This window comes from Loxodonta africana, chromosome 17 (genome assembly GCF_030014295.1).
Source record: "Loxodonta africana isolate mLoxAfr1 chromosome 17, mLoxAfr1.hap2, whole genome shotgun sequence".
NCBI classification, from domain to species: Eukaryota; Metazoa; Chordata; class Mammalia; order Proboscidea; family Elephantidae; genus Loxodonta; species Loxodonta africana.
In genome coordinates, this window is record NC_087358.1 from 59,335,240 (window position 1) to 59,358,358 (window position 23,119).

The 23,119-nt window shown below is 36.9% G+C and overlaps 1 protein-coding gene across 6 annotated transcripts in view; it reads right to left on the reverse strand.

Annotated features, from left to right (window-relative positions):
- ELF1 (E74 like ETS transcription factor 1) overlaps window positions 1–23,119 on the reverse strand; it is a 128,340-nt gene that overhangs the window by 78,582 nt on the left and 26,639 nt on the right. The window contains exon 1 of one of the 6 annotated variants that reach the window (XM_010592574.3): window positions 15,153–15,455. The exons of 2 other annotated variants lie outside the window; for them this stretch is intronic. The gene's annotated coding sequence lies outside the window, so the exon portion shown is untranslated. Of the gene's footprint in view, window positions 1–1,337; window positions 3,886–15,152; window positions 15,456–23,119 lie in introns of those variants that run through there. 3 more of the 6 variants (XM_023551240.2, XM_003412597.4, XM_064270061.1) reach the window with 3 other exon arrangements.

Below are 23,119 nucleotides of genomic sequence, written 5' to 3' on the forward strand. Positions count from 1 at the left end.
AAAAATAGTGAAGGAAATTATTCCTTCTACTCAGTTAACAGAGAAATCAGAACTATAATGAAGAGCTAGATATTTTCTCCAGTTAATCTAAAGCCAAAAGTAAATGATTTTTGAGGCTCAGCAATCTAAGATAACTAAGGTATTCTCATTTACATTTTTAGTGGACCAATAAATAATTGTAACTAAGACAGAAACAAATAAACTTGTTAGGATATTTTATTTCTATAAATAGTAAAAACAATGGAGGGGGGAGATACTGAAGCAGGAAAGAACCCTCACACTAACATTATTTCTTACAATAAACCATAAAGACAAACTGTAGAAAAGAGCCACATCATACTTCTTTAACCAATTTCTTGATGCCAGGATGAAGAAAAGAAATATCACGCATACATTTACTCCTCCAACGACTACTTATTAAATCTGTAATATGGTAGGTACTAGGTATACAAAAAAAAAAAGATAAATAAGACATGGTCCTTGTCCTGAAGTAGTTCTATTGCTTAAAAAAAGAAAAATGTATGTAAACAGACAACTACAAAATATTGTAAATAAGTCAACCCAGTGATGAGAGAATAGAGAAAAAAGGCATAAATACCTGTGACAAACTGAGAAAACGTCACAAGAATGTAACATGTGGGCTGTTTCTTTAAGGATAAATAGCATTTTTTTTTTTTTTCAAGTTAAGAGAATTTGAAGGGAAAGTGGGGAAAAAAAAAAAATTCCAGGTAGAATAACCAACCCCAGTGCTGTCGAGTCGAGTAGAATAAGCAGAGGTAATCTTAAAAGCTTAAATTGCTGAACAATAGGTGGAAGAGTAATAGTAATTTAAGGAAAACAAACTTTTTCCTAAAAGAGTACAGGATCTAGCCATAAAAGGCCTGAACTCAAATCCTAATTCTGCCATTTACTAACTGTATTTTCTTGGATAAGTCAACCTCTATAACCCTCCATTTTATGATTTGTAAATTGTACATACTGAAAAAGGATTTACTTTGCAAACCTTAAGATGCTTTGAAAGTTTTAAGGAATCCTAATATAGCAAGATACGAAAACAAACTAATGTGCTGATACTAAAATTTCGAGATCAAAAATTAGGTTGTCAATCATATTAAATTTATACCATACATACAAACTTGAATGTCGATCTTTTGTTGCCTATAAAAATTTCACAGAAGTAAACACATTTGGAATTATTTAAAGGTTATATTTTCCTAATAGGTCTTATACTAAACATGTAATTGCCACCAGGTAATCCATATAATATAAAACAGATCTACAACATTCCTAGAATCAACAAGGAACAAAAGTTTAATGAAACAAACTTTATACTTAACCGGTCTCCCTGATGGGAAATTAAAGCAGCAATTGTACATCTGTGTCTCTGTTCCTCTCACCGTGGTTTAACTGACAGGAAGCAGCAAATAAGATATGGCACACAAATGTCAAGTGTTTCCTGCCTTCTCTGCTACGTCTTTATGTCTTGTTTTATAAATAGTCCAATAGTTTACATGAAAATATATCAAAATACAGTGTCAGAAACATAGCATATGAATGGTGGGGAGTGTTTATGAAAACAGAGCCAATAAAAAGGTATTCTAGGGCTGGGATCTAAGTTTCAGTACATACACCAAGACTCATTAGTATCATCTTCTGAAGGAATATTCTAAGGAGTAAATGCCACACAAATTAAGACTTGAAAACCACCGTGACCGAGTAAAAATCAAGTGTCTGAACAATAGAAAAAGGGCTCAAGCTACTTTACCCAGCTGGTTAGATGAGTAATACTTGACCACCTAGATATATGGCCTCCTCCCCACCACTGCCCTTACCTATCAAAAAAGATAACTACCACCAAAAAATAAATAACAACTTTCACGCAGCTGATTCTCCACAGAACAGAACTCCTACTCACTCTTTGGCCATTTTTACCATGGCTTCTTGTCAGTGCCCTCCCCCAACAAAACTATCTCTACTCCCTTGGTTCACACTTCCCTATATATCAAAACTTGGCTGACATTACTTACACATGTATGTTCACCTATTAACCATACACAAACCAAATAGAACTCTATTCTCAATAGGTGAATCCTGCCGGCTACATGTCATTTTAACTGAACTTCCAAATAATTACAATTAAAACGGACGTGGTCACTTTTCTTCGTGCCTAGCTGCCTCTTGGTTTTAGCTGCCTCCCAAGCTAATAATCCTTAAGAAAGATCTCAATTTGTCACTCATATGCCTCATATTCTATAATAAGTTAAGCAGACAGCAACCTCTTCTCCATCACTTCTCACCTAAGCTATAAACTACCACAACTACAATTTCGAAAGGCTTCAGTGTTACTCCTCTCTAGGTCAACGTCTAAAATGACTCATCTTACTGCCCATAAGCCCATCTCGGACTTCCTGTGACCATTCTCTTCCTTAAACATAAATTAAAATGCACCTAATGAACAGCTTTAAGCATGGTACCACGCTCCTAAAATAATTATCAGTTTTTAAATGAGTGGCTTGAAAAAACAATTCCATTTTTCAAACAGAAGGATCTAGCTCCTGCTTTTGAAGTCTTAGAATTAATTGTTAGCACTTTCCTAGAATATCTTTAGTATATTTATGGTCTTACTTATAAATATTTTAGTTTAATTCTCCCCTATAGCTAGAGAATAAGAAATAAGTGTTCCCTGAACCCTGAGGGAAAAGGAATTTCGCTCATTTTCTTGCACATTAGCTCCCTTTCTGCACCCTCTGGCTTCCATACTTAATGGAAAAAGTCTCAGAACAACTGTAAATAAACTGATTTACACACAAAAAAAACTTCTGTTTTTAAATACAAATTGCTTTAAATTGCCCCTCCAACTAAAACACACACAACATTAATTCTAATTAATCTAATTTAAATCCTAAAATCTTCACATTATCTTTCTTTATACTTTCAATACAAACGTATGTATGCTTTCTGTGGTATATTTTTAAACTTTATACATATAAATGAGATTATACTGTATATATTGTTCCAGCATGCTTTAATAATTTTCTTTGAGGTATAAATTTTTTAATAAACACAACAATATCTGGAGAGAAATTTTAATTATTAAACAGTCCCTTGAATTTATTACTTAGAAAAATATTAAACCTTAACTAAAGACAAGTCATGATTATCAGGCTTCGACACCAACCAAGAGAAACATCTAAGATACACAAAGCAGGCTATCTTCAATGATGTCGCACTTTAGGGTTCTGATCTTCTGCAGAGATACCCCACCTTAGGAATCCATATGTAGAGGTCTTAACAGGAAGCCTGGGGTCTAAACGCAACAGTCTCCTTCTAATCTGCCTAAAACGGTGCTGGCTGCACCACCACCGCTGACACAGCGGGGGGGTTCCATCACAATGGATGTGTTCTCAACTGCCTGAAGAAAATCACTGGCTACGTTAGTTTTAGAAATGCTTTACTTTAATTCAGTCTGAAGCTAAGTAGTACACAGCAACTCAAAGTTCACCCGGTGAGAATGAAGATCACAATGGAAAAATGTAAATCAGAAAATGCCTAATAAAGAATTGAGAGAAGTTAGTTTTTTTTAGTTTGAGGGCACATTCTACTTATTACTATAAAGAGTATAAAAATGATTGATACCATTGTCAATGTCTTTTACTGAGAAAATTAAACTCAGTTACTTATAGAAATCTTAGATTAATAGAGCAACAATTAACTGCCTTCTTCTGTCTTTCAATTTCCCCCTCCTTAATCACGGTCATCAACTAAATGGAACTATTGAGGCTTAGAACCAACACTTTCACTTTCTTGTTTGATTTCCTCATTAGAGAGGTACCAAAAATAGAAAAATACTGTATAAGCTTATATTTAACATATAGTTTAAGAAAACTTTCCTAAATGCCTTATTAACCTGCTACATGCAGTAACTAACTTAGCAACTTAGGCATACTAGAATATTGAATTATACGGTGCCGTGCTATAAACCCAAAACCAAACCTGCTGCTGGCAAGTGGATTCCTACTCATAGGAACTCTATAGGACAGAGTAGAACTGCTCCATACAGCTTCCAAGAAGTGGCTGACAGGTTTGAACTGCCAGTATTTTTCGGTTAGCAGCTGAGCTCTTAACCACTGCACCACCGTTAAAAAAAAAAAGAAAAACCCACTGCCCTCAAGTTGATTCTGACTCAGAGCAACCCCATATGGTTTCCAAGGCTGCAATCTTTACAGAAGCAGACTGCCACATCTTTCTCCCGTGAAGCAGCTGGTGGGTTTGAACTGCTGACCTTTTGGTTACCAACTGAGCACTTAAACCACTGTGCCACCAGGTATGTCTATTACCATACAGTTAGTTAAAAAAAAAATTGTTTAATCTTAATTTCTTATTGAAAAGAAGGAAAATAGACACGTTGATTTTAAAATTCCCACTCTACACACACACACACACACACACACACACACACTCTCTCTCTCTCTCTCTCTCTCCCCTCCCCCCCTTATATTCCAAAGCAAACCCACTCATTGAGAGACAATTACTGTTAACACTTTGGTAAGCTTCCAAACAATCTTTAAAGGAATATGTTTGATTTAACAAAAATGGAATCAACAGTTAATGGTGGTGGTTGAACAACATGGTGAACATGATGTCACTGAACTGTACATGAGAGGACTGAAGAAATGGCAAATGTTCTGTTACCTTTATATTTACCACAATTTTAAAAAGTAGAATCAAATATATCCTGTTTCAAGACTCAATTCTTCAAGTATATTTTGGTTTTATCTCTATCTTAATAAAAATATATTGCTACAACATCATTGGGTGGATATGTTATGTACACCATGTGTACTACCAATCCCTATTTTTTGAACATTTTGATTATTTCCAATGTTTCATTGTCCTTATTGTTCTCAGACCCACAGAGGGCCCTGAATCCTTTCAGGCAGTTCATGAAGTCAAACCTGTTTTCATAATAATAACGCTAAGATATTGAACCAAAACCAAGCTCATTGCCACTGAGTTGATTCTGACTCATGGAGACCCCATGAGATCACCGTGACTAAGATATTATTTACCCTTTTTCACTGAGTTGACATTTGCACTGACGATGCAAAAGCAAAAGTGGATGAAACTGCTGGGGCCTGAGCACAAATCAGGGCAGAACACCAAACCATACTGGTCAGTGTATTCTTTAGCACTAGGCACTCACATTTGAAGAAGAAAAAAAAAGGCAATTCTACTTAAAGAATATTCTTGAATAAAAGCTATTTATTTTGTTCAATTTCAAACATTAAGTACATATCTTTTTAATATCCTGAATGATGAAATGGGAAGTACGTATGTAGCACTTCCTATCCACTCTGAAACTTTTTTTTTATCCACTCTGAAATAGAATGTCTTGAGGAAAAGCAATTTATGCTAGTGTTTAAGTTTCAAGCTAAACTAACTGCTTCTTCAGTGGGACATCATTTTTTTCTTGAAAAAACTAATTATTATTCAGAATTGGATATTTTTCCCAAAATGAACAAGTGAGTCTATCACTTCAAGGAAAACAACTGACGGTATTTGTCACTAATGACAATATATGGGCATTCAACTGAAAATTAGAATTTTGGAAAACTTATATCTACCACTTTAAGCCTGACAGCTTTTCAATACTTAAGAACTTTCTGACAAGTATGATGCTACAAAATGTGATAGTTTCGTATGTTAAGTCGACATGTGGAATAGGCAAATTAACCTGAGCATGATGTTACAAAATCTTGCTTCAGTAAGAGATCAATCTATTCAAAGTGCAAGACAGACCAATGGATTTTAATGCTACAGAGGATGAAAAGTTCATTGACATAGTTTCAGATTCCCGTTGCGACAGCCTTTAAGAAATCAGGTTTTTAAAAATTTTGGTGTAGTGTCAAAAAATAATATTCACAATTATCTGAAATGGCTATTAGAATATGACTCACTTTCCAATAAGACATCTGTGTGAGGCCAAGTTTTCTTCATATTCTTCAAACAAAACAACATATTGCAACAGATTTAATGCAGAAAGAGATATGAGAATCTAGCTGTCTTCTCTTAAGCAACATATTAAAGATTTACACTCTTCTCAATACAGTTTTTGCTTTGGAAAACTAGCTTTTATAAAATAATCATGTTAACATGTGGGTTCATTATTTTTTAAATAGATTAATGTATTAATATTTTAAATTTTTGTTTTAATTTCTAATATTGGCAAATACTGATAACTGTAATCTGTATAAACAAAAACTCTTTGGGCTCTCCAATAATTTTTGAGAGCATAAATTTCTAATATTGGTAAATATTGGTAACTGTAACCTATATAAACAAAAACTTTGGGATCTCCAATAATACTTAAGAGCATAAAACCCACTGTGGTCAAAGTGGATTCCGGTTCACAGAGACCCTATAAGACAGAGTAGAACTGCCCCCATAGGGTTTCCAATACTGCAAATCTTTAGGGAAGCTGACTGCCACACATCTTTCTCCTGTTGAGCAGCTGGTGGGTTCGAACTGCTGAACTTTGGTTAGCAGCAGAGCACATAACACCAGGACTCCTCAAACAATAGCAAGGCCTACAAAAAAAATAACAACATCCGAGAGGAAAAAGTTCCTTAGAACAGTTAATTATATGAAACCAAAAGGGCAGAATCTGCCCAAAAGCAAAAAAACGAGAAGGCAGGAAGGGGTATGAAAACGGGACAAAAGGTAACAGGAAACCCAGGGCAGAAACGCGGAGAGTGCTGACACATCGAGGGAACTGTGACCAATGGCTTGGAACTTTCTGTGTACAAATTGAATGGGCAACGATTTTGCTCTGTAAGCCTTCACCTAAAGCACAACAAAATATTTACAAATAATAAATTACAGGGTCCTTTCTCAGAACAGTATATTGAAAAGAATACTCCCTGAAATATATTTTTTCTCCTTATAAAGCTGATAAATCTAAGTTCTAACTTTTTTTTTTTTCAGTACATCATACAAAACCCGTTGCCGTCAATTCTGACTCATAGCGACCCTACAGGACAGAGTAGAACTGCCCCATAGTTTCCAAGGAGCGCCTGGCAGATTTGAACTGCGACCTTTTGGTTAGCAGCCGTAGCACTCAACCACTACACCACCAGGTTTCCCAGTAGATCTCATGAGCACTTTGAAGACCACTAATGTAGTTTTTCTGTAATTTTCCTCTAATCTTTATGTACATTATAATACATTTTAAATACAGAATACAGAAGCTAATTAGTGCAGTAAATGAAAACCAAACAAGATTCTGACTCATGCAGACCCCATGTGTTACACAGCATAACTGCTCCAAGGGTTTCTTGCCTGTAATCTTTACAGAAGCAGATCACCAGGCCTTTCTTCTGTGTCACCACTGTGTGGTTTCAAACCGCCAACCTTAAGGTCAGTAGTTGAGGGCAAACTGTTTGTGTTACCCAGGAGTCACTGGGTACAGTACATATGTATAATTTATGAATAGTTTTTTTTTTGTTGTTTTATTCACTGCTATATTCCTCAGCATCAAGAACAAAGCCTAACAGACAGTAAATAATTATTGAATGAATCAATAAATTATGTATGATGAAGAGGTATATAATCAAAATATTCAGGAGACTCCTGAAATATATGGCTTATAAAGAACCCTTCCAACTATAAAATTCTATGGCTTCTACTTCCATTTGCCCTCCAATGTCTCTGCCACTACTTACATACACACTGAGAAATTTCTCATAAAAAAGAGACAAGTGTGAACTAGAAATGAAAGTAAAAACCTGAACTAAGATCTACGTTTTCACTTTTTATGAATCAAAGGAGTTTAAAGTGGTATCTTATCTCTGATTTTTGCCATATGAACAGGAAGACTGAAGAGAATCTGAACCTGACCTGGATGAGGACTGGAGAAGGCTGAACATAAGGAATTCTGTGGTAGAACCGGCTTCAGTCACAGTGACTAGGCTGGTCTTGGGACTAGGAGGAATGGAAATGTCAACGGATAGAGTCGTGTGTTTTTCAGCTCTGAATTACATTTCCTAATATGTTCATAGGTCGCTGGATTTTTTTTTAATATGTTCGTAAAATATATTAGAAGATTCCCATCCTTACTAGTAATCAGGGAAAGGCAAATTAAAAACAAAATGAGATGCTATGAACAAAACCAAGGGTCAGTGAATATGTACAGCAAAAGAAGTGTCATACACTGCTAGTCAGAGTGCAAATGGCTACAATCAATTTGACAACTGTTTGACAACAGCTGGTAAATTTGAAGACATACATACTCTATGGACCAAACAATTCCACTCCTAGGTGTAAACTCTAAAACAGTGGTCAAACATTTTTGTAACCCCTTATATATTTTAAGATGCCATCTAAAATGTTTCTTCATAAACTTAATAGCTACAAAGGATATAATTCCCGGCACAGTATAAATATTAAAATTTTTAAATGAAAATATTACATCAATCTTTAAAATGCATTGAAACAAATTTAAATATCATGTGTATTTTATGTCATTGACATTAAAAACACTTTTTAAAAGTTCATTTTTAACAATAAGGAATTTTATATTATTCTTTTCTTCTAGAATTTGTATTTATATTTCAATTCCCTCATAAAATCTTACCTTAACGCAGTATTTTTATGCTTGAAAGTCTCCAATTATTTCTACTTCTCTACAACACACAAATAAATAAACTGAAATGGAAATTTATTTCCTGGGTCCATAAGGGTCTAAGCATAAAAAAAGTTTTCTTTTTGGGATGATTTATCAATATGATTATTATTACTATATAATTGATTAAAACAGCAAAAATATTACAAATTTATACTTATTAAACATAACAAGTATATTTTTATTGAAAATTTATCCCTCTGAGATGGATGGAGGAGTTTATGATTTCATGGTTAAATTTTAATTATTACCTGAACAGTTCTGGGTTTTTCTTATTTTTTTTCTTTTTTTTGGGGGGGGGGGTTTATCTAGAAGGGATTAATGGTAGGAACCTGTTGCTGGGAAAGATATTGAGGAACTCTAAAGTCTCTCAAACTATCTATTCCCTCCATATCTTGCAAAGTCATCACATACCTCAATATAAAGACACTGTCCTAGAGCACTCTTGCAAATATGCTCCAGGAAACATGTGCCAGGATGTTCTCCAAATTGGAAATAACCTAATGCCATCAACAAGAGAGAACACCCTCTGGTACGGAATACTCTTACTACATGAAAATTAATCTCACAGTGTTGAACAAAAGAAGCAAGTCACTACAGAATATACACAGAGTGATTCCATTTACATAAAGTTTAAAGGGGTAAACTAGACAGAAAAGATTATCGAAAATACTAATAGTAATTATTGTTAAGGGGTAACACATGGGCAGGTGTAGGCACACTAAGTTAATAGCTACATTGTATTTTTTATCCTAGATTGTAATGACATTGGTAAACATTATATTTAAACTGTACATGTTTTATACATGCTCCTATATGCATATTTCACAGTTTTAAAGAAAAAAATATTGAATTGTCTCATTACAACATTAAGCTTCCATTTAATAATTTTATATACATTATTTTTCTTTTAGAGGATGGGGTACCTAGAACCACGGCAAGAAAAGACACTTGTAGTATAAATCAAGCTACTTTTACAGCATACCATCTGACAGGACACAAAGATAGAGGTGACACAAAAAAATCTTTCTCTTTAGTGCGTTCTCCCTAGGGGACAAAGATTGCTTAGATGGTTGAAAATTGCCCTAATCATTAGAGCTGACTCAAGGATGTTACTAATTCAATTCCCAACATCTATATGAAGCAGCTTCTAAGTAAAAGAGCAAAATATTTTGGCCAACTTGTGGGAGCAATGATGGTTTTCAGCCAATTCAACTGATGGAACTCTTCTTCCCCTCATACAAGAGTCAGTGAACAGCTAGCTGTCTCCCACAGGATAGGATATAATGTTAGGCAAAGCCTATGAATATGCAATCAGTGGTGCCATTAAATGCGCAAAAAAGGCTCAAAATCAAATCCAAGCACCACATGACAAAAATTATATATTATATTACTCCCTCTCAGACTCATTACAAAATATAATAGTGTATTTACAAAGTGAGAAAGGTTTTCAAGAGACTGTAAATGCTACCCTCAATCAAGCAGGAAATGTTTTCCCTATTTGCCCCAAGCACAAGATGGAACTAAAAAAGTCACAATGGGAGAGTGAAAGTTCACTGAGCAATACAGAACAAGCTATTCACATTTGAAAAACAAAAATAGTTAGTTTAATTACATATCATGGCCAATATGGCAGTGGGTTGGGGAATGGAAAGAGGAAAAGGCAGAATTAGAGAAAAGGAAAGAGGTAGGAGAGCCACAAAGTTGAAAGACACACAAGCACAACAAAAAATGGAAGAGAAAGGAATAACGAGTTGGGGGGAGGGCTAAATAGGTCCTACCATGAATAATAAATTACCCCAATCACTTCCTTCCTTACTGGAGTCTGGGTTTCAAAATATCACTGTCTAAAAATTCAAATATAAAAAGTTAAATAACTGATTAATCACTTTTCAAAGCTCCTAAACTTGTAATCTCTCTTTCTGAAAGTCTGGCCTAAAAGCACCTGCATCAAAATCATCTAGGGTGCTTCTTAAAAATACAGACTCTCAAAACAAACCCTAAACCTAATGAATCCAAATCTCTAGGGCAAAGCCAGGTAACTCTTTCATGATTACAAAGGTTGAAGATTACTGTTTTAAAGGGCCACTACCAGGTAGGCCTTCCAACTGTGGTGTTGGTGAGGAATAATGAATATACAGTGGACTGCCAGAGGAAGGAACACATCAGTCTTAAAAAAAAAACAACCAGAATGCTCCTTACAACCAAGGACGGTGAGGCTTCTGCTTGCTTACTTTGGATACGTTATCAGGAAAGACCAATCACAGAAAGAGACATCAGGTTTGGTAAAGAAGAAGGTCAGCAAAAATGAGGGAAACCCTCAATAAGATGGACGACACAATAGCCACAGCAGCAGACTCGAACATACCAACAGTCATGAAGATGGCAAAGGAAGGGACAACGATTTGTCCTGTTATATATAAGGTCTCCATGAGCTAGAGCCGACTCGACAGCAACTAACAACAGTAACAACCAAGTAGACGAGTGGTGCAAATGGTTAACACACTGGGCTGCTAACTGAAAGGCTGGAGGTTCAAGTCTACCCAGAGGTGCCTCGGAAGAAAAGACCTGGCAATCTACTTCTGAAAAAAAATCAGTCATTGACAACCCTACAGAACACAGTTCTACTCTGACATATATAGGGTCACCGTGAGTTGGGGTCAACTCTACGGCAACTGGCTTACCAGATAAGCATTGACTTTTATCTTTGAAAGGTTACAATGTACAGACACCAGACAGTGATTAAGCTGGAAACCACAGGCCCTTTAAAGATTCGTCACCCGTAACCTTAGCTCATTGCGGCCCTGGTGGCACAGTGGTTAACAGCTACTATCGCTAGCCAAAGGTCAACAATTCGAATCTACCAGCCGTTCCTTGGAAACTCTATGGGGTAGTTCTACTCTGTCCTATAGGGTCGCTGTAAGTTGGAATTGACTCAATGGCAACGGTTTTTTATTTATTTGGGTTTTTTTGGTAACCTTAGCTCGGCTGCTAACTGAAAGGTCAGTGGTTCGAACCCATCAGCCACTCCGTGGAAGAAAGATGGGTAATCTGCGTCCATAAAGATTACAGCCTTGGAATCCCTACGGGCCAGTTCTACTCTGTCTTGTAGGGTCACTAAAAGTCGGAACTGACTCGACGATGACAATGTGTTTTGTTTTGCTTTGTTTTAAGTAAATCTTAGCAGGATATGCCCAATGAGTTTGTCATATAAGGTGGCAACAGAAAGTAGCCAAGAGTTTAATGCAGTAAGTAATACCTACCTACTCATATGTGCTTGGTACTTTGTCTTAGTCAAAAAGTCAGAGAAATAAAACATCTCTGACCTCAAGGACTTTATATTCTTTTTCTTATCAATGAGGACAACACTCTTAACCTAGACAAACGCTGTTTATTCTTCAATACTCATACTTCCTTTAAGATCTGTAAACTTTCCTGACTCTTTTAAGTCTCAATCATCTCTCATCTCTGGACAATCTAAACCTGAATTTAACTATTCAGTGGTGTGGTTCTGTTCTTATTTCATTTACTTACCAATTCCTGCTCTCCCAATAAAAACCTAAGTTCCTGAGGACAGAGCCCATGTTTTTTAGCCTTATGTGCCCTGTTTGTTGCTTAATAAACTCAAACTAGTTGTTGAAACAATTCCAATCATGGTGATTCCAGGTGTTTCAGGACAGAACTGCACTCCGTAGGGATTTCGATGGCTGTGATCTTTCAGAAGTAGATTGCCAGGTCTTTCTTCTGAGTCATTTCTTGGTGGACTCGAACTGCCAGCCTTTCAGTTAGCAGCCCAGCGCCTAACCATTTGTGCTACCCAGGAATTCCTTGTTGCTTAGGACAATGATAAGCACTGTGGAGGATTTAATGTTAAATTAGGTTAGAAGTCCTAGAAATTTAGGAGACTCAAAATTCTATGCAAGGTAATTAAAAAAAAAAAAAAAAATCCAAATTTCAGACCTAAAGAACAGGCAGATGCAAAGTAAATTTCAGCCATCCCAATAATAACAGATAAAAAGTTAACAAAAAGTTTTTATTTCTCAGAAAATTCTAAAAGTGTCTGGTATGCAGGGTAAGCAAGCTCTCAAGGAGGAGAGAAGTACCACAAAGACAAACAAATGCGATTACTAATTATAGGAAGGTCAAATTTAAGATAAGTACAATGTTAAATTTTAGAGACCTCTAGATTTTGTAAACCCATATGCAAAGTTATACAGACACACACACAGAACAAGGTATTATCATATTAAATAGTATTTGCTTTCTTAAAACAATAAGAAAAATTAAAGCAGAAATATAAATGTCTTTTTGTCTACAAATTCAACTTAAATTCTCGAATCCTTCCACTCCCACGTTCTCTAGGCCCATTTAAACAAGCAATGTCACAGACAAATGTTTTAACTATCAAAAAAGTCTAACAGTGGAAAAAAAAGCTGTTGTAGAAAATTTTTAAATGCTTCGCCTTCTCTCTGATGAAAAAGTAAGCTAGCATAAACACATCTTCAAAATTACTGGTTAATTCATTTGTTTGCACCTTATCACCAAAACTACCACCAAGCAACTTAATTAAGGCTTTATTTACTCTTAAGGAAATGCAGACCATTTCAAACAAAGTCACTTGTTGTGGACTATTATGAGCAGCTCCCAAACGGTAGCCCTCCCATTAAGCATTGTAGGACCTCGAGGAAACAAGTCACAGAATCTCTTTCTTCATCTATAAACTTGAGGCAGCTGGACCACCTTCAGTCTCTTTTAGCACTGTCGTTCTTTAAATCAGCAATTCTAAGTTTAATTCTGATGACTTAGTTTAAACTTAAATACAACCTTAAGAAAGGAAAAGGGGGGTAGGGGGGCTACCTATTAGGACTTTCTGGCCTCCCCTTGCTTCCTTGCTTTTTTTCCCTCCTGTCTCTTGAAGCCCTACCTCAGTCTTCTTCACATAATAAGAAACTGAAATATATGACCAGTATCTATTAAATTGTAACAGCTTGTTAATTTTAAGGAACTAAGTTTTCCTACTTCCCTTTAATAAATAAAATCTTAATTATACTGCTTATTTGTGTGCTCCTTGATTTTTCTCTTCAGAATCACTGAACTTTAAAAACTCAAAAAAAATTTTTTTTCAAAATGCTTTTATTAGATTTTTCACACAGACCAGACTGGAAGTAAATACAGCCTTTACTTTCTCAAAGGCTGACTAAACCAGCAATATGCAAACAAAGATGATAGCAAACTGCTCTGAGGTGAATTGGTAAATGTCTGCCATACCTTTCTTGTAAAACCATAAAATTAAGATCTGTGAATATCAACAATCCTCTGAAAAAGAGTAAGAAATACTAACTGACTGCCTTTCTACCTTGCCTTTCATCTGACAGAGCTTCAAGCACTCAGTTAGTTAATAACGGCGAATCCTCAAAGAACTAGCAAAATGTTATAAACCAAACCCATCGCCACCAAGTCGATTCCAACTTATAACGACCCTCGAGTCAGCAATAGCTGACTAGGCCAGTTGTATGTCCAAAAACTATTCCTAATCATTCAATATTCAAATTTGTCTTTCATAAATAAGTTTCAGAAGCAAAATAATACTGCATCCAGCTTCTCAGAGTACCGAAAACTTCAAGACACATCGGAATGTACACTTGCCGAAATCTCACAATATCAGTTAAGACAAATATTTTCAGGAAAAGATTGAGCCATTTTTTCATTTACAAAAGGTTTTATTTTTTAATTCAAAACAAGCAAAATTTAAAAACAGCAGTACAGACAGGAGGCCAATATTCTTTATTTTTGCTTTTTACTACATGTTTCCTTAGGGGCAAGTAATGTTTCTAAGCTCGTTGTTCAGAACATGTTTCCAGTGTGGATTATAAGCCCAGTTTTTTTTGTTTTTTTTTTAACAGTACATGAATCATTCTAGTTTTTCTCCCTCTTTATTTAAGTCACTTTTACTTGTTCTCTAAATGTCCGTTTATTTTACTTAAACTTAGTTTTCAGAAGTAATGTTTAGTGTAATTTTATTAACTTTAAAAAAAGGTCAACACCTATAACTGAGTTGCCCCAAAATTTCACCCTAAATTAAAATGCCAAAACAAAGCTACTGCCTCTGAATTTTTTCTTAACCCTCATATCATACAGGAATAGTACAACTAGATGTGTTCTTATGAAAATTTGACCTAATTTGCTTTTTGATACAAATATGAGAAAAAAAAAACTCATTCTCAAGTCACACAGAAAAAGAAAACAATCTCACAAAACATAAAAAAATGCTTTACTAAAGAGATCTAAAACTTTCCAGAAGTGGAATGCTTTTTTTTTAGTTAAGTGTAATCAGGCATGTGACTGACTACACACATTTTATCAGAGTTAAAGAACACATTCAGCCATGTTCTTTCACAGGTAAGAACCACCCTCCGTTTATCAGCTCAGGGAAACGGCCAGAAGCAAACACACGAAACCCACAACAAGTTACCTTTTAAATATTGTCTTTCTCTTTAGATATCGTCCTTTGGGCTTGAAAATAAAAAGCAATCCGGCAACTTTTATGCTGTTAAAATGGCTCCTGTAGATTGGGGAAGTGGTGTCTGTGCTTTGGCTTATGAGTCATACATGAAACTAAGTGTTTCTAAGGAAGACACGCCCATGTTGCTGTGGACCCAATTATTCTGAGAGGTCAAACATGCAAATCTGCAGGTAAAAAAACGGGGGAGAGGCGAAGGAAAGGAGGGAGGTACAGCCAAGAAGACGTCCCTTAAAAAAGTACTCAGCTTGTGTTAATTACCATAATTTAAAATTAACAATAAAATGGAATAAGAATCTACTAGGAAGCAAGACTGAAAGCTGCATATTGTTTTAAAAAAACAAATTTCAATTTTTAAAAATTATTTTAATATAACAATAAAACTACAAAAGAAAAAAAGTATGAGAGGGTAAGGAGAGGAGAGGGCCACTTTTCTGCTCTTAATGTAACAATAAGGTGAGTTTAAGAATCAGGTGAGTCTACCCTGGCTACTCATTAACCCTTATATGAAAGGGGTATATTGCCCTATAATCTGAAAAAGCTAGCAAACTGCAATACCAGATGCAGAGTTATAAGTTCACTAAACAGATAAATCCACTAGAAAATTCAAAGTTCATTGGAAAAACAAGTCTGAATTAACCTGGTTTATAGAATAAAAAAAAAAGCTCAGGGTTAGAAACGAGCTTTAAAGTCCAATATAGTAAAATGATTTTAGGTGGAATTACAAACTTGATAAAACCCTATTTTTAAAAAATTATCAATGCCATCACAGTTCATAACCACAGTTTTCTTTACCTTTTGAAAGAATTTTCCATATACACTGAAAGTCTACCATGTGTCAGCACCCTGCTAAAGCTCTGCTGTACCATACGTGGTGGACCTAAGGGCGCACCAACAAAAGATGTGTCCGGGAAAGCTCTGCTCACAAACTCACCATACATCTGACAAAGTGCCCAAGCAGCAGATATGTTACTACCTACCTACCCTGGTCCCTTACTGAATATTTACCAATTTATTCTAAGAGCTCAAACTGATCAAAATGGCTTGAAAGCGTCAAGCACTTCCAAGCGCAACTCACTAGAGAACCTTCATCCAAATATTTTTCAAAAAGCAAATTTAGTTAATTACTTGGAAATAGTCGTTTTGCCTTACCAGAGACACAGCTGAAGGAAGAAGATGTCGCTGACTTTCACAGGAACTTTATAACTGCTACAAAACGTAATGATTGTAAACAGACTTTCTGTCCAGCAAATGTCTATTTATTCCATACCACTGAACACTGCTCAGTTTGTTTAGCTTTTTACTGAAATAATCACAACGTTTTAGCAAGTTACTAATAAAGAATTATGCTAAAAAGGAAAACACATCCCCTCCTCTGCTGTCAAATGTTAGCTTAATTTAGTTCCAGAATGATATTCAGAATTCAAACACCAAAAAAAAAAAAGAAGAAGGTCCTCTGAGTAGTCACAGGAGAAGTTCACTGGAAAGTCCCCCAGTGCTTGACCAGAGCTGAAACTTACCTTGGGCAACGTCTATGCAAGTCTAATAATCTGATTATCTTCTTTTAGCTTATCAGAAATAAAAAATTATAAGAGAGAAAAAGAGGGCAATAGTAAAAGGATGTCAGAACGAACAAGTGACAGTTGATAATTAGACAGGAAAAAAAAAACCCTATAAAACTACAAATAAATACAATTTAAAAAGTACTGGAATCAGAAGCCATAGGTCAATATGTTCTACATATCCCTTAAGTAAGTAGGTCACCACACAGCAAGTGCCTTGAAGTCAGCATTATTATGATAAAGGTTGTTAAAAGACAAAGTGAATAACTTCAAGTGTGTGGAATATTTTATGAAGTACAAATACATACAAGAATAAGCTTCTGCTATTGAGAAAATCCATTTATATAAAGCACCTCATTACTTGATAATGGCAGATACACGGAATGTAATTTAAAAGAAGTACTTTTAGTCACCAGTATGTAGATCACTTCTACATACATAAATGAGAGACTTAAAGTGAAAATAATTACCGCTTTTCAAAAGAAACATATCTTAGCTGTTCCTAAGATGATTCTGGAAACCCTGGTGTGTAGTGGTTAAGTGCTACGGCTGCGAACCAAAAGTCGGCAGTTTGTGTCCACCAGGTACTCCTTGGAAATTCTATGGGGCAGTTCTACTCTGTCCTGCAGGGTCACTATGAGTCAGAATCAACTCGACGGCAATGGGTTTTTTCTGTTAAGATGATTCCAGAGCTCCTATTACAATATATTGCCCCTTTCCCTAGGGGTGCCCTTATTAGCGTTATTTTGCCACCTACAGGAACTGGATTCCTGGTTCCATTCACAGCCACTCGAAATCAACCTCCTCCTAGAGTATCAAAGAAAAAAGCTAGAGAAACAGCATAGGCTCAAGAGTCAATATGTTGCTGTTAGTTTCCACTGAGTCATTTTCAATTCATAGCAACCCAAAGTGTTACAGAGTAGAACTGTGCCCCATAGGGTTTTCTTGGCTCTAATATTGACAGAAGCAGATGTCGTCAAGTCTTTTCTCCCAAAGAGTCACTGGCTGGGTTCAACACCAACCTTTCAGTCAGCAGCTAAGCACTTAACCATTGTGCCACCAGGGCTCCTTCAGCATACCTTAGATAGCTTTAAAAAAAAATATCAACAATACCAAGTGCTGGCGAGAATACCGAGCAACAACTCTAATACACTGTCGGTGTGAATGCAAAATAGTACAGCCACTGTGGAAAGCAGTTTCTTAAAAAGTTTCTTACAAAGCTAAACACACACTTAACTTACTAAACTAAAAAAACTAAACCCAGTGCCACTGAGTCAATTTCCACTCATAGCAACCCTACAGGACAGTGTAGAACTGCCCCATAGAGTCCCCAAGGAGCGCCTGGCAGATTCAAACTGCCAATCCTTTGGTTAGCAGCCATAGCACTTAACCACTACACCACCCGGGTTTCCACACTTAACATGTGACCCAGCAATTCCACTCCTAGATATTTATGCAAGACAAAATTTATATGAAAATAAAAAGATGGAAACAAACTAGATGCCCATCAACAGATGAATGAATAAACTATGGTACATACAAACAATGGAGTACTACTCAACGATAAAGAACAAAGACAAATCTGCAAAGCATCTCACAACATGGATGAATCTGGAGGACATTATAGTGAGTGAAATAAGTCAATCACAAAATGACAAATATTGTATGAGACCACTAGTACAAAAACTCATGAAAAGGCTTACACACAAAAAGAAACAATCTTTGATGGCAGGGGTGGGAATGGAAAAGTGGTAACTTTGGTGAAGAGTAAGACAGTACACAATACTGGGGAAGCCAGCACAACTTGTCCAAGGCAAAGTAATGGAAGCTCCATAGGCACATCTAAACTCCCAGAGGGACCAAATTACTGGGCTTAGGGCTGTGGGGACCATGGTCTTGGGGAACATCTAGTTCAACTGGCATAACATAGTTTATAAAGAAAATGTTCTACATTCTACTTTGATGAGTAGCCTCTGGGGTCTTAAAAGCTGGTCAGCTGCCATCTAAAATATTCCATTGGTCTCACCCCATCAAGAGCAAGGGAGAATGAAGAAAACCAAAGACACACGAGAAAAATTGTGATGGAAATACATAATGTACTTGTAAACGCTGTAGGTACTTGTAAATGCTGTAGGTATGTTTATTTCTAGAAATAGACATATATTGAATAAGCATATACCTTAATATAAAACAAACAAAAGAAAATAACTTTGATTCCCTAAAGGCAAAATAAAAAAGCCGGACTATTTACCACAGTACTCAAGCCTTCATAATCTGACCTCAATTTTTACTCTTTTCTGGTACTATTTTGCCCCCTCTTCCCACTTTTTTTTTCCCCCCCACTGTTACACACAACTCCAGCCTTACTGAAATCTCCTAAATAAGTTCTGCTTCTGTCTGTCTTCCTTACCACTGTTCCCGGCCTTGGAAAGCACTTACCTACGTCCCACTCCATCCCCTAGTCTGTCTTCTGAACATCCATTCTTCAGGTCTCAGTTCAATGCCTCTTCTACATGAAGGCTTCCCTCAATAGTTCCACTTACAATTATTATTATGAAAACTTATCATCATAGGGCTGAAAGGGACTTTGGAGAACATTTATCCCAGTCCAATAATTTTTAAACTTTTTTGTTAAGCAGCAGAATTCTTCTAAAACCTTCAAGGTACGTCAGTATTTAAGTTTTTGCTGTTTTAAGAAAGCCTGAAACACTAATCCGATTGAACTTCCTTTTAAAGATATGGAAAGGGGTCTACAGAGGGAAGCAACCTAACCAAGGTCAAGTTAATGGCTGATATGAAGTACTCCTAGTCACTTATATACCAGTGACTATTTTATTGAAGATCTGCTTTGTGCCAGACACTGTTCTAGGCCTTTGAAATAGAGCAGTGAACAAAAGGGACACATTGTTGATAAGTGATCCATACCCAGATGGGGTCCCCACGAGTTGATAGACTCTAAGGCAATAACAACAGCAGCACCATCCATATGGTGCTTACATTCTAGCAAGGGAGGAATAAAATATATGTTAGCGAAGGGCAAAGGAGAAAAAGATAAAATAGGGAAGAAGAGAATATGACATTTGAGTAAAGACCTGAGAAGAAGTGAGGGAGCTAGCCATGTAGAACACTCGAGGCAGTCAAGCCTATGCAAAGGCTCTGACAGGGAGCTTGACTGGTATGTTCAAGGAAAGCAAGGTGGCCAGTGTGGCTCAAGTGGAAAAAAAAAAGGAGAGTGGTAAAAGAGGGAATGGAGCCTTAGTGGCACAAAGGTTAAACACTCAACTCCTAACCGAAAGATTTGAACCCACCCAGCACCTCCATGGCAGAAAAACCCTGGTGATCTGCTTCCATAAAGATTACAGTCTAGGACCAAAAGCAAAGAAGTTTCCTGGATAAACTGAATGCTTTGAAGGTCAGCGGAGCAAGGGTGGGGGTTTGGGGACTATGGCTTAAGGGGACTTCTAAGTTAATTGGCATAATACACTCTATTATGAAAACATTCCACATCCCACTTTGAAGGGTGGCGTCTGGGGTCTTAAATGCTAACAAGCGGCCATCTAAGATGCATCAATTGGTCTCAACCCATTTGGATCAAAGGAGAATTAAGAACATCAAGGTCACACGATAACTACGAGCCCAAGAGACAGAAAGGGGCACGTGAACTAGAGACTTACATCATCCTGAGACCAGAAGAACTAGATGGTGCCCCGCCACAATCAATGACTGCCCTGACAGAGAGCACAACAGAGAATCCCTGAGGGAGCAGGAGAACAGTGGGATGCAGACCCCAAATTCTCATAAAAAGACCAGACTTAATGGTCTGACTGAGAATAGAAGAATCCTGGCAGTCATAGTCCCAAACCTTCTGTTGGCCCAGGACTGGAACCATTCCCGAAGACTACTCATCAGACATGGAAGGGACTGAACAATGGGCTGGCAAGAGATGCTGATGAAGAGTGAGCTACTTGTATCAGGTGGACACTTGAGACTGTATTGGCATCTCCTGTCTGGAGGGGAGATGGGAGGGTAGAGAGGGTTAGAAACTGGCAAAACGGTCGCGAAAGAAGAGACTGGAAGAAGGGAGCAGACTGACTCATTAGGGGTAGAGTAAATGGAAGTATGTAGTAAGGGGTATATAAGCTTATATGTGACAGACTGACTTTTTTGTAAACTTTCACTTAAAGCACAATAAAAATTATTAAAAAAAAAAGTCAACAAAATTAAAAAAAAAAAAGATTACAGTCTAGAAAATCCTATGAGGCATTTCCACTCTGTCACGTGGTGTCTTGGTCATCTCATACTGCTCTAACAGAAATACCATAAGAGGATGGCTTTAACGAAGAGAAATTTACTCTCTCACAGTCTAGAAGGCTGAAAGTCCAAATTCAGGGCTTCGGCTCCAAGGAAGCCTTTCTCTTCCTGTCAGTACTGGAGGAAGGTCCCTCTCCTCAATCTCTCCTTGGTCTGGGTGCATCTCAGCTCAGGAACCTCAGGTCCAAAGGACGCGCTCTGCTCCCGGCGCTTCTTTCTTGGTGGTATGAGGACCCCATGTCTCTCTGCTCACTTCTCTCTATTTCTAAAGAGACTGGCTTAAGATACAACCTAATCTTGTAGATCTCATCAATAAAACTGCCATTAATCCATCTTATTACATCATAGTGATAGGATTTATAACATATAGGAAAATCATATAAAATGGTGGGCAATTATACAATACTGGAAATCAGAACCTAGCCAAGTTGACAGATATTCAATTCATGACACATGGGGTCGCTGTGAATTGAAAATCAACTCAACGGTACCTCACAACAGTAGGAGGGGGAACACTAGCAGATAGCAATGAAGAGTCTCCCTGTATCAAGTCTTTAATTGGAGAGATTTGACTGCTGTGTTGAAACAGATTGGGGAAGGGAAGTGTAGGACAGAAGCAAGTAGAGTCTAATGCAAAAATCCAAAAAAGGTGATAATAATAATGACTTGGACAAAGGAGGCAGCAGAAGAGGAAGTAAGATATGATTAGATTCTGTATGTTTTCATGGAATAGCCAATGAGATTAGTAAATGGACCAAATCTGCGATACAGGAGTATTAGAGACTTCAAAAAGCTATTTGTAGCCTCAGCAACTGGAAGACTGGAGTTGCCAAAACTAAGATAGGAAAGACTACAGATAGCGATGGTTTGGTGTGGGAGAATAAGAGTTCAGTTTTGAGGTGCCCATTAGACATCCAAGTGGACACCATCCAAAGACCAAGGTAGAGGTCTGGACTGGAGATAATTAAATTTGGGAGCAATCATCACACATGTGATATAAAGCTATAGATATAAGAGGTAACAATGACAGAATCTTGGGACCTTCCAGCATTTAGAGGCAGGGAAGATAAAGTGGAATTAGCAAAGGAGGTAGAAAAGAAGCACTCAGAAATGTAGGAGAAAAACAAGGCAAGTGTGATATTATGATGTTATTCTGGAATTCAAGTAAAAGTGCTTCCAAGAGGAGGGAGAGAGCAACTGTGTCAAATGCCAGAGCAAGCAAGAAGAACAGAAAACTGAACCTGTTGCCATCAAGTCAATTCCAACTCATAGCAACCCTATGGAATGGAGGAGAATTGCCCCATAGGGTTTCCAAGGCTGTAAATCTTTACGTAAGCATACTGCCACACCTTTCTTTCACAGAGCAGCTGGTGGGTTCAAACCGCTGGCCTGGTTAGCAGCTGAGCACTTTAACCACTGCACCATCAGGGCTCCTCAAATAAGATTAAGTGAGAGAAAAAAAAGACAGCAGCCGAATTTAGCAACATGGAGGTCACTGTTGATCTTAAGAGATGCGTCTTCATGGTAGGGCAAAGGTAAAAAAAATAAACAAAAAACCTGATTAGGATGAGTTTAAGACAGAGTAAGAGATGAAAACTTAAGACAAGAATGTAATTTTGTTGTGAAGGGGTCAAGAGAAGGTTTTTTGATTTGGGTTTTTTGTTTGTTTCTTTGTTTGCTTTTTTCGTTCTGAGAGGATATTGTTGAGTAAGAAAATCAGTGCCTTTTCTGCTGCCCATAACATTCCATTTTGTATTACAGTTAATTATGTCTAAGTTTGTCTCTACACTGATAACCAGTAACCTGCTTGAAAGGAACTGTATCCCCCAGCTTCTACAAATCCACTGTGACTGTGGACAATTTACTTCACACTACTATGGGATCTACAAATCAACTGTGACTGTGGACAATTTACTTCACACTACTATGGGATTTGTTTCCTTTTTTGTAAAATATTGGATACTTTATACCAAATCCAAACCTAGTGCTGTCGAGTCGATTCCAACTCATAGCGACCCTATAGGACAGAGTAGAACTGCCCCATAG